Source organism: Panthera onca, chromosome E2 (genome assembly GCF_046562875.1).
Source record: "Panthera onca isolate mPanOnc1 chromosome E2, mPanOnc1 haplotype 2, whole genome shotgun sequence".
Taxonomy (NCBI): Eukaryota; Metazoa; Chordata; class Mammalia; order Carnivora; family Felidae; genus Panthera; species Panthera onca.
Window position 1 is genome coordinate 43,554,818 of NC_138353.1, and position 16,604 is coordinate 43,571,421.

Sequence of the window (16,604 nt, forward strand, 5' to 3'; positions counted from 1 at the left end):
CCTATTTCTTTGGCTCTACATGTACTCTGTGAAATAATAACAGCCTCCTCATTCCCCACCCCCATTCTTGCAGATTATGAAAAATACATTTTGCTGCCATCCAAGCTTGGCTTCTTGTGAAATTGTTCCACTCTGGAAAGAAAACCCTGGGACACTGGCCATCAGGGTCATTGTACTCCTTTTTCTCCTTCTTTACCTATAACCAAGTACAGGCAACAAGCCTTTTGTCAGGATAATATGTAAAGTATTGTGGTAATATCCTTGATACATTTGAAAGGACTTTTTATGGCTTATGTCTGAATCTTTGTTGGTCCCCAATCCATTCCTCTAAAAATTGGTTAGAATCTCATATAGGACAGTCCGAAACTTCAATTTTGCTTCTACAATAGCAGTAGGAAAAAATAATGGTAAGAGGAGACTCTGGAGTTTAAGAGATCCAGTTTGGAATCTAAACTCTATTCCTTCTGATCTGTGTAATCATGGGCAAGACCCTTTCCTCCCAAAGCTTCATTTCCTCTTCTTGAAAGTGGAAACAACACCACCACCTACCTCATAGGACTGTGAAGATTAAATACATTTGAAAAGCCTGACTCAGAAATGCTGTTTCTTATTATTAGCTTGTAATTCTTTAAATAGGGTTTGCCAATGGGTTCGTTTGAAGCAATACAATAAAAGCCTCTACAGCTCTGTTTCCTCCTATTTCTTTCTGTGATGAGCTTTGGGGAAATCCTTACAGAAGCCTTGGTCCTCAGAGCTTCCTTCTATTCCCTGCCCTGAATCCTGCCTTCTCCACTAGTGGGGTTGAGGCCAGAGTTCCAGAACCTTGGACAGCTCCACTCCTTCTTGGCTACTGGCAACCTGAGAGAACAGGAGGGATTTGGTGGATTTTTCCCACAAAGGCTGTATTAATACTTGGATTTAGGAATCCCACTCATTCATTCTCACTCACAGCATGCATACTATTTGCTTGCATCCTCAGATTCTTCAACACGACCAGCACTCCTAGAAAAATTTTGAGGAGCTTCTCCTCTTCAGGAACCTGTTAACTACACCCATAAGAGTTACTAACTCTTCAGCCCCTTTACTACTCTCCTGTGAACTCCAATGATTTTTTTGAGCCCAAGAACAGAAACACCACCCACATCTTGCTGTATCTGCTGATATTTAATTTGTTTGGCTTTTGTACAAGGATTAAACATTCTTGATTAACTTCAAGTGAAAGTAATAATGTATGAGCATGAAGAAAGGTTTTACAAGACAAAGAGATTCAGGTATGAATTAAAAGAAACATAAAATAATGTTACTGCCTGTAGGTGATGTTAAGTGCCATTCTCTAATCAGAATAAGCAGGTGGTTCAATTTATGAGATAATTTGGCTTTCCACTCTTTCATGCAGAATGCAACACACATATGCAGTCACCTTCTGAATAGGCAAGGAAGAGATTAAGTCCTATTTTTACTTTATGATACTGAGTCATGTAGTTCAATGCAAATCACATGGATGCCAAAGTAAGAACAATACTAGGTATTTAAATACCTCCTTTCCTTTAAGGAGCTCTAAAGATTTTGTGGCTGTGTGAAATCTCTTCAGAGCAATTCCGGGAGAAGAGACACATGTCACCATGTAAGCATTTAAGACAGAGCATATTTCATCCATCTCCCCTACTCCCGTTAGATCTAGGAGAGCCAGTGTTTGCCAGTTCTTTGCACTTAGTAATAGCCTTCTGATTTCTGCATTTTCTGGGCCACATTTTCAACAAGGAAAAGAAGGCTTATCTTTCAAAATACATTATTGGCGGGGCACCTGGGTGGTTCAGTCGGTTAAGGATCCAACTTTGGCTTGGTTATGATCTCACAGCTCATGTGTTCAAGACCCACACCAGGCTCTGGGCTGACAGCTCGAAGTCTGGAGCCGGCTTCAGATTCTGTGTCTTCCTCTCTCTCTGACCCTCCCCCAATCCCACTCTCTCAAAAATAAACATTAGAAAACAATTAAACAAAAATATGTTATTGGCTAATAATGAGGAAGAGACGAGGAGAAAGTGGAATAAGAAGGGGAGGGTGGGAATCATAGTAGGAGAGGAAGAGATAAGAAAGATGCTTAAAACTCCCTAAACTTGATAAGTGTTTTCCATGCATTTTCCTCACAAATGGATTTGATGACCATCCCCAATTGGATGGAAACTTGGACAAAGGCCTTTTGGCCCTCTTCAAATACTTCTGTATGGGCAAGGACAGTGGCAATTTCACTGCTTGGACTAGTTTGAAGTCACTTTCATTAAGAATATCAACTTAGGACTCGAAAGGCTGACAGGGAGCCCCATATGGAAGGGTTTGTGATTTTTACCTAACAGTGCCCACACCCACCCTGAACCTCCACACGCAGCGAGAGTGTTAGTTGCAAATTTACTACTTTTCCCAGTAGAGGTCGCTGTGGATACTGGCAGTGGATACTTCAGACTGGATCAGGCAGGGCTGGGCTGGATGGTGGCTCCACTGTCTAATAATGGGTCTTTCTGTGGTTGCACTCAAAACGGTCTAGCCCCTCATCCTATGGGAAGGGGGTCTCTGGTGGGTATTGTCTCAAAGCCACACAACACCTTTGCTGTAAAGTACTATGAAACTGAGGTCACTCACTGGGAATGGGCAGGTCTGGGAGGGCTGTCATCCTCTAGGGGTGTCCACTCATAGTGGTATCTGTGTGCCACACTCATACCCTCTCTGTGAGTATACCTGGTATTACTGAGAGGCCACCTGCCACTGACTGGCAACCCCAGACCTATAGACCTTCCAGGCATGGAGGACAAATTGAGGAAATTTCCTTGCCACAATATCTTGCACCCCAAAATCATAAAAGACTATGCTGATGAGCCCCCCCAAGCCCCACTTGGAAGCCCACATGGAGAGGTGGGGTGGAATTCTGGGCCTCAGGGCAACCCCTTGCAGCAGGATAAGATTTCTGAGGGATGGGAAGGGCAGGGCAATGGTGGAGATGTTGGGGTCTGATCTGAGACCCCAGAAAGGCTGAAGAGGGCTCCACATACTTGTGATGTCCTATCTTCTAGGCCACACCCAAGCATGCAGTTTAGGCCCAAGGCAGCCTGAAGCTACCTTCACCCCGAGGGCACCCACTGGAACCCTAAATTATTACTGTGGCTTTAGAGTGGAAGAGACAACCAACCTGCCCACACCCCCAACATCTAAGGTCAGCAGAGAGTGGTTCCTCCTCCCACAAGCACACACAGACAGATTCACAAGCTCATCATGACACACACATGGACATTGGAGCACACACTGGCACATTCACACAGTCATACACGTTAATATTCACACTCTGACCCACATCATCACCCATGCAAACACACGGTGACACATACACTCGAACCCGAGAATCAAACCTGACCTAACATGGTTGATGGAGCGTAGCGAGATGGAGTCAGGATGCCTCTCCAGACCCTGGCCCATCTATATCTCCTGAATCCTGGGACCCTACCCTCCAGGCGGAGCCCCCTGCCTGTCCGCGTGCGTCCTCGTGGCCACAGATCTTGAATGTCCCCCAGGAGGAACCCTGGTTACCACTGCACACACTGCAACCTGGGGTGCCCGGCCAGCGTTAGGGGGTGATGTGCGGGAAAGAAGGGTGCAGGGCATAGTACCGAGCCAGGGCGCAGCCGCCTCCTCCCTCGGGATTTTCCATGCCGGCTCGCGCAGGCCCGAGAGAAGCTAGCGCGCTTTGTCTCCCGCCCGGCTCCCGGCGTGATTCCGCGGAAGCTCTCCGCGCCGCGCCCGGAGCCCCCCCTCCCTTAGCCGCGCCCCCAGCCCAGCGGGTGGCGCAGGCCCGCCAGTGCGGAGACCGCCGCTTTGTCCTAACGAGGATGCCTGGGCCGAGCGCAAAAGCCCTGTTCGCGAAGCTGCCGCCGCGCGCCCTGGAAGCAGGTTTCGGTAGCCGGATCTGGGGCGCGCCCCGCGTGGAGCCGAGCAGTCCCGAAGGTCTGGAGGCTCAGGGGGCGTCTGCCTGGAGCTTCGTAGGGCTAGAGAGGGGACCCGCCCCGTCCCGCCCCGCACGTGCCCATCCGCGTCTGGCTCCCTGCCGCGGTGCAGGAGCCGGGTCGCCGGGCGGGGCGGGACTGAGCGGGACAGGGAGGGTCTTATCGACTTGGGCCCCTGACCTGGATCCAGGTAGAGAGGGCCTGAGAGGTAAGGTTCAAGTAGGGGGAGGTCGGGTGGATTCCCAGCACCCTTCTTACTTTCCCCCACCGCACATCCACACCCAGGCCACTCAGACCTTAGGCGCGGGGCCCCGAGCATGGAGGACCCCAAGAATCCGTCAGTGCCTTCCTGTGCCAGCGACTTCAAGTACTGTGGGGAAGGGTCTCCCCGGCTCTAGTTCCTCAAGTCCCAATCCCCTCCCCCAATAACCGAGGCGGGTCCAAGTGGGAGGGGGAAGAGTCCCATCTCCATCTCCATCCCGTTTCTCCTCTTCACAAAAACCTAGGCTTCGGGAGAGGGGTGGGCACGGAAAGGATCTTCCTGACATCGCAAACAGCCCCTCCTCAATAAGCCCAGGAGGGTCTGAGCAGAGAAGGAGCAGTTTCCCGGTGTCATCCATCACATCCAGACCCCCTTTGTAACCTCAAGCAGTACAGGTGTTATGGGGAAGTGTCCCCCTGCCTCTGAACCTTTCATCCCATAACACTCCCTCCCATCCTCAATAATCCAAGCAGCCTCGTTTTCAGGCACAAGGGTGGGGGAAGGCTGCAACCTCCCCAACGCCCCCTCAGTAGAGACGGGGGGAGTTCCCCCAGCCTTTGCCCCTCACACTCGAGAATCCCCTCTACCATAGAACAAAAACTAACGCAAGCTGCTCCGACTTCAGGCGACAGGCCACAGAGAGGCCCGCAAGGAGTCAGTCAGCAGCTCTCCGGGACAGATGGTCTTGAGGGCGGTGAGGAGAGGTCCCATCAACTCCCCAGGCCCCCTCATCTCAGTTCATTCCGTCCCCAATAAAACAAAAGAGAATCCAGCAGCACCGACCTCAAAGAGGAGGGAGGGCTGTCAGCGCTCGGCGGCGCAACGAGCTCCTCTGCGCTCCTCACTGCCCCGGCTTTCCCGCGGTGGCTCTCGCGGTGACTGCGGCGGCGGTGGCGGCGGCGGAGACCGCGGCTCTCGCGTCGGGAGCCTCCCTCGGACTCAGCACCTGGAGCGGCGAACAGCTCCGCGCCTCATTCCGCTGACTCCGCCTCCCATGCGCGGCCGTAGCCAATGGAGATCCTGGCCACGCCCAGAAGGCCGCCCATTGGGGGCGCCTTCTCCACTCTCTTCGGCCCAGCCGGCGGGTTTCTCTAGCTTTTCGTCAAGACCGCATGCCCTAGAGACTGTCGGAGTTTTTGTACTGCCTTCTGGAACTCGTAGTCCTTTAAGGACGCGAAGGGGGCTTATGCCGCGGGCAGGTTACCGGGGGTGGACTGCATTTCCCAGGGTGCATGAAGAAACCGAGGCGCTGAGGAGGGCGGGAGGACTGTTTCCATAGCAAAGGCGGCTGGTTGGGGCTGGCTGACTGAGAAATGGGGCAGGCCGCGGGACCCTCGGATTGTGCGTGACTACCGGCAGCCTCTTGGGAGGCCGTTTCGATTTTTTTTTTTTTTTTTTTTTTTTTGTCCTCGGCACCCTCCACGGGACTCTGGGCCTCAGTTTTCCTACCTGAGAAGAAGGGTGTGGAGCCGTCCCCCTGCCCACAGTCCGCGGTGATGGGGCAAACCGAGGTCGAGCCGCTCTGGTTTGCCCAGCAAAGGTGAGAGAGGACGGAGGAGACCTGTGGCTTGAGAGTGTGGCATTCTGAACTTTATCGCTTTAGTTTTGTCTCGAACTTATAGAGGAGTGCTTTACTTTGGTCATATCCCTTGAGCCGTCAAGGTCTTATCCAGTCTTCCCATCCAGGATTCTGGCCTCCTTACGCCATCCCTGATACGGCAACATTTCCCCCAGAGTAGCCAGAGGGCGCTACTCCTTCTCATTATCTATGGAATTAAGCCCACACTCCTCTCAACATTGCTCTAAAGGCCCTTCTAAATCTGGTCTCCACCTTGTTCTTGCGACACTGAACTTCTTTTGGTGGCTGGGAAGTCTTAACCACCCGTTTTCTCTAACTCTGGTGGTTCCCTCCACCCTTGTACTCAGCTAACCCCTCACACTCTTCAAGCCCCAGCCTAGACGTTGCGTCTTCTGTGAAGCCTTCCTAGATGTCTGGCTCCATATTAGGTATTCCACCTTGCATATGAGCAGCACCCTCTACTTCCCCTATTCCATTTGTGTGCTTATGTATCCACCTTCCACATGATAAGATCCACAGAACAGGGGCCATGTCTGTATTATTCATAGGTATAAGCCAGTGCCTATAGTGTCTGACACATAGTAGGTACTCTGAGATATTTGTTGAGTTGAAAATGAATTGAACACTAATTGAATTTTACTCACACCTCCGTGCTCTTAATTTCCTAAGGTTGTGTATTTTCCATTGCTGAAAACGTTCAACTAGAGGAATGCCACCCTCATGATGAAATGTTTGTCATTCATATAATGGATTGGAATTTTGCCTGAGTGCTTTGAGAGTCCTTAGAATCCTCTGACACTAGGGAATGATAGATTCATGCTGATCATTACTTGGAAGTCTTGTCAGTTCTCCACTAAAGGTCATCAGTTCTTCATGTTCCCCTGTTTCTAGCTGTTTGCCCTTCTTTCTGTGCCTAAATTCCCTACCTCCCACTCCCTTTCTGGGAAAGATCTTCTGCCCCTGTCAGTTGTGAAGCAATGACAGTCTGAGATGCCTGCCCTTCTTTCAGTCTCTGCCAGCATCATAGGGCCCTGGTGGTGATGTCCCACCTTGCTAGTTTGCCTTTTTTTTTTTTTTCCTGAATCTTTTCCCACTCAGGGCTCTGGTGTTGGCCAGATGGTCCAATTAATCCCACACATGCTTCATATGTCACCCCACCAGACTTTTGGGTGTATTTCAGCTAAAGCATTCTTGGGAGAATGCCTTAATATATGGGTATAATTAATTCATGGCCAAAGAAATAACCAGGGGGACTGTTACCCTGAACCTGTTTCAAACCCAAGAGACAGATCCTGAGAAAAAGCAACGCTGTCATCCTTGAGTTGATGATATCCACGGAGGGAAGGCTAGGATGGGGGAATGAGTAAAATGGGTTGCATTTGGGGAGGAAATAACAGGACCCTCTAAGAGGCATGGCAGAGGGACTTTGATCCAGACCAAACCATAAGGGAAGGCACTGGAGCTGGATAAACAAATGGGGCCTCATTACTGAAGATGAGAAAAGTATAAGGAGGGGGAAGAAATAGGATTTGTGCTGACACAGAGTGCCTAGTTCTCTGGATGCAGTGAGAGCAGAGGTTTTTGGAAAAGTAGGTGGGGGAAGACTAGGCCACAGGATGGGCATCAACAGAGCATTGGCAGAGTTATCAACAGAAGGTTAACAAAGAATGCTGCATAGAGCCACAGCTGAAACTCCGGAGGTCAGCGTAGCCTTAAGTTGTAGGGCTACTTTTCAGGAAATCGTTGCAAATAGTGAAAACCAGGGTTCCGTGATTCTCCCGGAAAGCAGGGACTAAAATAGCATCATCCACATGGTCAAGTGAAGTCAGAAAATCTGGATTCTAATTCTAACTTTGCCTCCAATTCGATGTGTGACCCTGGGCTGGACCTGTTTCTTCAGTTGTAAAATGGTATTTATTGGTTTTAGGAAGCAGCTAATAGGGTAAAGGTGGGGGATTCAAACTTGCGCAAACTACATTATCAGATCTGCAGTTTGCTTATTTGACAATGTTTTAATAGATAAATGAGATGCCTTATGTAAAGCACTTCACAAATATTAAGCACTTAATAAAATGTTCTTCATCTTGGATTATCAGAAATTGGTTTGACTGTGAATAAACAAGCAGGAGGTGGTGTCCTGGCTAATCTGGGTTCAAATTTCCGTTCTCTCTCTTACTAGTGGTATGATTTTGGTCAGGTATATGCTCAATATATTTGTTTTGCCATTTTTTAGGGGTGGTTTTAGAAAATAGAAGCCTAAGAGAATGGAATTCTAGCTACTTAGAACCTAGGGTTACAAAGGACTTTAGGGGAACATTGAGCTAGACTCCTACCATGTTAAAGGGGAAAAAAAGGTCTCAGTGAAGTTCCATAGGTCTTCTGATTAAGTATTGTGGGGATTAACCAAAATGTTGAATCTCAGACATGGGGTTGGATTAACCAGGGCTGGGTTTTGAAGAAACTAGTATACTAGGCTAAGGAATATAACTTTATTCTAAAGATGAAGATTTTTAGGGAGACATGTATTCTGAAAAGTCTGAGGCCTGTGTGGAAAATGGTCAGGAGAAGATGAGGCTGGAATGTAGGTCAGAAGCTGCTGCAATGATCCAGCACAGCATCTATGAAGATAGAAAAGAGAGGGTAGATCTGAGATGTGTTAGGGAGGTAAATATTCAAAGGATTTTGTGAGTGATGAGTTGAGGGCCTGGAGGAGAATGGTGTGTTAAGGATGATGCCTGGATGTCTGCCTTGGAAAACTTGGTGGACAGATGGTGGTACTTTCCCCTGAGGTGAGGAATAGTAAAGGAGCAGGTGGGTTTGAAATGAGTGGGAGACAACCAGGTGAGATGTCCAGTAGGTTTGGCTTGGGAAAATGCCTTAATATTTGGGAATTCATGTCCAAAGAAGAAATAGCCAGAGGGACTATTACCCTAAAACTAATTCAAACCAAGAGAAACAGATCCTGAGAGCCTATCATACTTGAGAGATCTGATCTGGAAAAAAGAGTCATAAGTTAACAAGTTAGGAGTACATACATCATAATCAAAACCATGGGAATGGATAAAATCCTTCACCAGAGAGAGTCAAAGAGAAAACCAAAATCCTTTGGGAAATACCAATGTAGACAACTCTTAGAAATGGTTTTGAAGGGGAGGAGGGAGAAAACCAGAAAGGATGTAGAGCTGAGAGACAATTTGGTTTAAGTTGAGAGAGGTTAGGGCATTTAAAAATGCTGATGGGGAAAAGCCAGTAGAGGGACATTTGAGGATAAAGGAAAGAGAAGGGTGGAAGGATGGAGTGAGGTCAACAAGATGGTAGAAGGTGGTAGAGTTCAGACTCAGCCTCAGGCAGGAGGAGGGCCTACTTTTCATTTAAGATGGGAGGGGAAAAAGGAAGGAGGAGTTGGAGATGCAAGTAGGTTGGTAGGTCGGTAGGTACCAGGTGGTTGGGAGATGGGCTCAGGAAATGGAGGCAGTTCATACCCAGTGGCCATTACTCTTATGTGATGTCAGAGGCAAGGATATCTGCTCAGTGTGAGGGAATTGGATGGAATGGAAAGCTTGGAAAAAGAGTGAAAACATTCAAGATGGCTGCTGTGGAAAAGAGGACGGAAAGCTAATAGCAGCCCACACGCACCACAGGGCAGTAGTGAGGGCTTGCTGTGGTTGAAAGCCATGGGTTTATGGGGCACTAATTTGTAGGGTTCGAGGCTTTCTTCAGCATCCTATCAACGATGAGATAGGCGTGGGAAAGGCTATTGGTGAGGCTGTTCCAGGGCTGGGCTTTGCTGGACAAAGGAGACCAGAAAGCAAGGAAGTTGGAGATGTTGACAAAAGAGGTAGGAGTGCTGGGCCACTAAGAGGAAGGAGGTGAAGCCAGGATGGAGTGGGCAGAGGGGTGGAGGTGGAGGGGTGGAGTTCTTAGTATAGTAAGAAGAATGATGTGACGGGTGGGAGGGAAGAGCAGGGAGGGCAGGCAGTGCTGATCAGAGGTAAAGGAAGTCTGGTCAGGGGCAATGGCAGGGTGACTGGAGAGGACAGAGGAGGTCATGGGAAGGCATTGAAAGGCAATTTTGTAGGTCATTGGCAGGTCACTCATAAAGATGGCTGCTTTGATGTAGAGAGGAATCCTGGTAGTTCTGTGTCAAAATATATAGTAAGTGAGAAGTTAACAGATGGTAAGAAGGAGGGATAGGGTGCAGAAACCTCTGACATGAGTGACACAGAAATCAAGATGTTGGAGAGCTAAGAAGAAGCCCTCTCACTCTCATAAGAGCCATGACTTTCTTATACATTTTCATAGAGGTATCATCTCAACATGATCAGTTTTATACATACCTAAAAGGCAGGATGTCTAGGAATAAACTTAATGAAACCGAAAAACAATTCTAGATTTCATGGTGAAGTTGTATCAACCAAGTTCAATGTAGTGTTTCCTGCAGTTTATATTTTGGTGTAGTTTGTAGATTTAAGTATGTGCATATCAACTAGAAAATGTGTTTTAAAAATTTTGCAAATTTCATTTCTTAGCAACGATTTGTTTTCTCAGTTTAGAACATAAATTAGAGAACTTGTGTTGATTTTTTTTCAAATGTAGAGTTTAGAGCTTAATTCATGCCTTTGAAATGCCATGAATTTGAAATGCAGCCATTTTCCTTTCTGCATCCTTGAAAAGGATTACAAGGATTTTATTAGTTTTTCAGATAATCTTGCCAGCACATACAGACTTTCCACAAGGGCCTCCTATCAGTAATGTTAGGTTCTGAGTGATGCTGTAGGAGTGCTGTATGTGAGCTATGTAAGACAAGTCAAGTAAGCAGCCAACTTTAAGATTTTCCCAACAGAGACACCTGGATGGCTCAGTCAGTTAAGCCTCCGACTTTGGCTCGGGTCATGATCTCGGAGTTCGTGGGTTGGAGCCCCCCATCGGGCTCTTCACTGACAGCTCAGAGACTGGAGCCTACTTCAGATTCTGTGTCTCCCTTTCTCTCTACCCCTCCCCCACTTGTACTCTGTGTGTCTCTCTCTCAAAAATAAATAAACATTATGGGGAGCCTGGGTGGCTCAGTCGGTTGAGCGTCCGACTTCAGCTCAGGTCAGGATCTCGCGGTCCGTGAGTTCAAGCCCCGCGTCGGGCTCTGGGCTGATGGCTCAGAGCCTGGAGCCTGCTTCCGATTCTGTGTCTCCCTCTCTCTCTGCCCCTCCCCCGTTCATGCTCTGTCTCTCTCTGTCCCAAAAATAAATAAACGCAAAAAAAAAATTAAAATAAATAAATAAATAAATAAACATTAAAAGATAAAAAAAAAAAAAAAAAAGATTTTCCCAGAAGCAGCTCAGTTTACAATTATGGGACTTGGAATAGAATATGAAACTGCATCTAAATGTTAATTGAGAAAAATGATTTTTCATAGTTTTTAAAGAAAAATGACAAAATCGCTGCATTGCTATGAACAATCTTTGTCTTAAAAAACCCAATGTTATTTAAAAATATTTTTGTATGGTTAATGTCTTTGTAATCTTGAAGTAGTTTTGCTATTCCAGACCCTGAGAATAGTGGGGGGTGCTCAGAAAGTATTTTGTAAATCAGTTCATGAATGTTATGATAATTTGTTCTTTGTTTGAAATACTTCCTTTTATCTTAAACTCTCATAAAGTATTCTTGTAAAAAGAATGATTCTTTTTAAACGTAAGTCAAATCACATCACACCTCTGCTCAAACTCCCAGTGGCTTCTTTGTCTCACTGAAAGCAAACATACTCTGACTCCTGTAGCATCTCTGCCTTGTCTCCTAGTACCCCGTGTTTCAGCACATTGATCTCCTTGCTGTTCCTTGAGTGTACCAAGTACAATCTGGCCTCAGGGCCCTTGCACTTGCTGTTTCCTTTGCTTGGAGGCTCTTTTCCTATATATCCTCATGGACACCCATATGAAATGACAGCCTTTCCTCTCCTAACACTCTCTATCCCCCATTCTGCTTTTTTTTTTCCTTCCTCCAATAGCACTTATCACCATCTGACATATTATACATTCTCTTATCTGTTTATTTTCAATCTCTCTCCCACTCTCACACCTCCAGTTAACCCACTAACATAAACTACCCATTAGGGTAGAGACTGTCTTGTTTTTTTGTTTTTGTTTTTGTTTTTACTGTTGTATTCACAGCATGTGGCACAGCACCTGATATATAATAGATAGTAAGACATGTTGAATAAATAAGAATAACACATCATCCCTAGTATGTAACCCAAACATCTTATTTAAAAATTCTTTCCACATTACACTCTACATGTAGGACACATGTATATATAGTCTTTCATATTCTGGAAATCATAGTTTAGATATAATTTTGAGTTCTGCTTTTTTTTTTAATATAACATGTAATAAGCATTTTCTCTTGCTAAGATTGAATTCATTTGTTCAGTTGTTCATTCACTCATTCGTTCAACAAATATTTAATGAACTATTTCTGTGTTTCAGACAGAGCTGGATCTATAGTAGTAAACAGGATGCAGGACTTGCCCTCAAGGAACAAAGATTCTTTATAAACACCATCTGTAATTATTGCCTAATATTCCATCAAAACTATACTATATTTAATCTCTTCCCTATTTAAGGCTTACTGTTTATTATTAATAATGATGTAATGAGTACTTCCAAGTCAATAGCAATTATCCTTTAAACTGTTCCTTAAGGTAAATTCCCAAGTGAACAGTTATTGAGTTGAAGGATTAAAAATAATTTTGGTGTTTTGATATTACTTGCCATGTCGATTTCCAAAAAAGTGGTACCCACTTTATCCAGTCACCAGCACAAATTCCAATTTTATCCCAGCCTCTCCAGCATTAGACATTTCTTTTTGTTTTGGCTGATGTAAAGTATAAAATGATTCTTCTTTGTATTTTTGCATATAATTGATGTCTAGTAAAAGTGCCCATTTTTTGTTTTCTTTTTTTTCTTATCTTTTTGTCATTGGTTAATTCACTAGGTCCCTAGGAGGTTCTTGGAGGGCCATTGTCCTAACTTGTGGGTCATGCCTGCCCTTTTAACACACATCAGAGGCTTATAGCATCTTAGAGTTGGAAGAGATTGTGTTTATCATCTAGTTCAACTGAAATTTCTAGTAGATGGCTCTCTAGCCTCTGTTGGCAAATCCCTGGCAATAGAGACTCACAACCTCATGGGGAAGTCTATCTTGTTTTTGCCAGGTTCTACAGGTACTGAGGTGGCAGCTCATCCCTGTGGTTCCCGTGTGGCCCCAGTTCTGCCCTCTGAAGCTTAGAGCCCACGTACCAGATGTTACGGAACCTCTTTACCTTGGCTGCCCCTCTCTGCAAGTATGTGGCCAGACTAGAATGTTCAAGCCCGGGTAAGTCCAGCAGGCCTAGAACCCAAGATGCTGTCCCACCCATAAATCTGCATTGGTATATCAGCCACCTCTTCAGCTGGGTTCATATGAAGTTTAAGATTAGATGAGATTCTGAGACCTTCTTTAAGTGACCTGTAGCCAGGTCACACACTTCTGCAGTTGATCTTTTTTTTTTTAATTTTTTTTTTTTTTAACGTTTATTTATTTTTGAGACAGAGAGAGGCAGAGCATGAACAGGGGAGGGGCAGAGAGAGAGGGAGACACAGAATCCGAAACAGGCTCCAGGCTCTGAGCTGTCAGCACAGAGCCCGACGCGGGGCTCAAACTCATGGACTGTGAGATCATGACCTGAGCCGAAGTCCGACGCTTAACCGACCAAGCCACCCAGGCGCCCCATGCAGTTGATCTTTTAAACCTGAAAACAAAACTTTGCTTTTCTCCCTGTTTTATATCAATATATCAGTAGAGAAGCTGCTCTGGTCACACTCCTGCTGTCTAAAATGGGGATAACAAGGGGCGCCTGGGTGGCTCAGTCGGTTAAGTGTCCAACTTCAGTTTAGGTCATGATCTCGCAGTTCGTGGGTTCAAGGCCCACGTCAGGCTCTGTGCTGACAGCTCAGAGCCTGGAGCCTGCTTTAGATTCTGTGTCTCCTTCTTTATCTGCTCCTCCCCCATGCACGCGTGTGTGTGCTCTCTCTCTCTCCAAAATAAATAAACATTAAAAATAAATAAAATGGGGAAAATAGGAGTCATTCTGACAACTTCATGTGTTAGTGTGATGATTGAGTACAATGCAAAGTTGAACATTTGTCACCCATTTTGGTTGCCTAGCAACTGACCCTCCTTCCTATGCTTGAGGAATCCTATGCCTCATGAGGTGGAGCCATCTTCCTTTACAGCTAGGGCGTGGACATTGGCTTGAGGCTCAGGCTCCTCCAGCCAGACAGGCCCCCTTCCTCCTGCTACACCTCACCAATTTTGAATTGGAAGCCAATGACGGCAAAGGAGCAGCGTCTATTTTTAGTGACTTGATGGGTACAATCTCAGTTTAAGTGGTAGCAGTTTTCCCGGCAGCATCCAGTATGAGGGTGTCTGTGGTGTAGGTGGCAGGGATGGTATCCTGCCATTCCAGACTCAGTGGTCACAGTCATGTGTTCTTAGACCGCTGTTGAGTTGGGGTTTAGGGCATTGTTTCTGACTGCGTGCTTCTAAGCCTGATTTTCTACCTTCTTGGAAATTTTGTGAGCTACTTACTATCTTTTTTTTTTAAAAAATTTTTTTTTTTTTCAACGTTTTTTTATTTATTTTTGGGACAGAGAGAGACAGAGCATGAACGGGGGAGGGGCAGAGAGAGAGGGAGACACAGAATCGGAAACAGGCTCCAGGCTCCGAGCTGTCAGCACAGAGCCTGACGCGGGGCTCGAACTCACGGACCGCGAGATCGTGACCTGGCTGAAGTCGGACGCTTAACCGACTGCGCCACCCAGGCGCCCCTACTTACTATCTTTTAATTTATGTCCTTTGCTGTGCACATTAGCCAAAGTTAGTTACTTTTGCTTACAACTAAAAATCCTAATCAGTACATACAGGATATGAAAAGTGTATTGGAAAGCGCTAAGCACCACACACATACAAGACATTATTGTAGTGGGTGTGAGGGGAGTGGGAGAGATAGGCCTGAACTCTACCTGCTGAGAGTTCAGACAGGCCTAGGCATGCCTGGAAAGCTGGCCAGTGGGAGGGTATGATGGCAGGAACTTGTGGCCTGTACCTTGGCTTAACAGTAAGGCTGCCACTGACCCTAAGGCATTGGTATGGGGATGGCAGCTGCCAGAGGTCCTGCTGGGCACACGTAAGTAGATTGGCTGCTTGCTGTCTCCTGCCCTTGGACTGTTACCAACAGCCAGGGCCAGGAGGTAGGGCTGGGCTGTAAAGCAAGTCTCTTGGGGTTGGACAGCTGCCCTTGGAGTGTCCTCACTGGGGTGGAAGAAGAATCCTGTCTGAATATCTGCCCCCTCCCCGCCCCCCCCCCCCACGCCCCAATCACAAGAGGGATTATGACTGGGTTGGGGTCCTGTCCTGTGCTACCTTTAGGCTGCCCTTCATCCCACTGAGCTACAACTTGGCTTTCCAGCCCAGCTTGGCCATGCCTCCAGAGTCCTGCCTTGCAGGCTGCCATCTGCATCTATCAGTTCTGGTGTCCCAGAGTGGGGCTCAGGCTGGCACTGCTGCTCTGTTCAGATGTAGGCTCTTGGGATCTTTGTGACATTGAGGATAGCCTCTCTGGGGACTTTCTGTCTTGAACCCCTGATGCCTTTCAAATCAGCCCTGTTGGGTGTGTGTATGGGTGGTGGTGCTCTTGCTTTAGGGCATTCCCTGATTAGTCAGGGGTCATGTCCTGGGCTCAGACCATGGTCATATCCAAAATGTGGTAGCATCAGGCATTGTTGAGAGGAATCCTCGTAGGGAGTTGTAGGTTCTATCCCTGCTATAGCCACGGATTTTGTGATGTTAACATCACAACTACCAAATTTTAATCATTTTGCCAAATATGAATGTATATAATATTATTTTGATATCAAAACAAATAGAATAAAATCCACCATAAAAACAGCATAGAATAGGGGCGCCTGGGTGGCTCATTCAGTTAAGCAACCAACAGACTTTTGCTCAGGTCATGATCTCACGGTTCATGAGTTTGAGCCCCGCATTGGGTGAGCATGAACCCCACTTCGGGTGAGCTCTGCTTCTCTTGCTTTCTCTTATTAATCTTCACCATAATCCCATGAACTAGGTACTGTTTTATTTTATTTTATTTTGTTTTATTTTATTTTATTTTATTTTATTTTATTTTATTTTATTTTATTTTATTTTATATTTTTTAAAGATTTGTTTTTAAGTAATCTCTACACCCAACATGGGTCTTGAACTTATAACCCTGAAAACAAGAGTTGCATGCTCTACTGACTGAGCCAGCCAGGTGCCCGGAACTAGGTACCGTTTTAATTCCCATTTTACAGGGGCACCTGGGTGGCTCAGTTGGTTGAGCGTCCGACTTTGGCTCAGGTCATGATCTCGCAATCTGTGAGTTCAAGCCCCGCGTCTGGCTCTGTGCTGACAGCTCAGAGCCTGGAGCCTGTTTCAGATTCTGTGTCTCCCTCCCTCCCCCTTCCCCCACTCATGCTCTGTCTCTGAATCTGTCTCTCTCTGTTAAAAATAAATAAACATTAAAAAAAAATTAATTCCCATTTTACAGACAAGGAAACTGAGGCCTATAGAGGTTCTAAGACTAGTCCAAGGTCACACAGCCAGTAAATGGGAGAGATGTGCCAGCCATCCACTGTCAAAGCCTGAGTACTGCCCTTCCTACTGCCCATTCTACTGTGGAACATCTCTGGCTATTGAAATG

At 46.4% G+C, this 16,604-nt stretch overlaps 1 protein-coding gene and 1 long non-coding RNA gene across 3 annotated transcripts in view; one reads left to right on the forward strand and one right to left on the reverse strand.

Annotated features, from left to right (window-relative positions):
• The window catches only part of SMPD3 (sphingomyelin phosphodiesterase 3), an 80,326-nt gene extending 75,148 nt beyond the window's left edge, over nucleotides 1-5,178 (reverse strand). For both annotated transcript variants that reach the window (XM_060650359.3, XM_060650361.3), the window contains exon 1: nucleotides 5,035-5,178. The gene's annotated coding sequence lies outside the window, so the exon portion shown is untranslated. The remainder of the gene's footprint in view (nucleotides 1-5,034) is intronic.
• Nucleotides 5,179-5,289: 111 nt separating this feature from the next.
• The window catches only part of LOC132690234 (uncharacterized), a 39,583-nt gene continuing 28,268 nt past the window's right edge, over nucleotides 5,290-16,604 (forward strand). The window contains exons 1-2 of the long non-coding RNA XR_009615315.3: nucleotides 5,290-5,791; nucleotides 13,035-13,195. This is a non-coding gene — a long non-coding RNA (uncharacterized LOC132690234). The remainder of the gene's footprint in view (nucleotides 5,792-13,034; nucleotides 13,196-16,604) is intronic.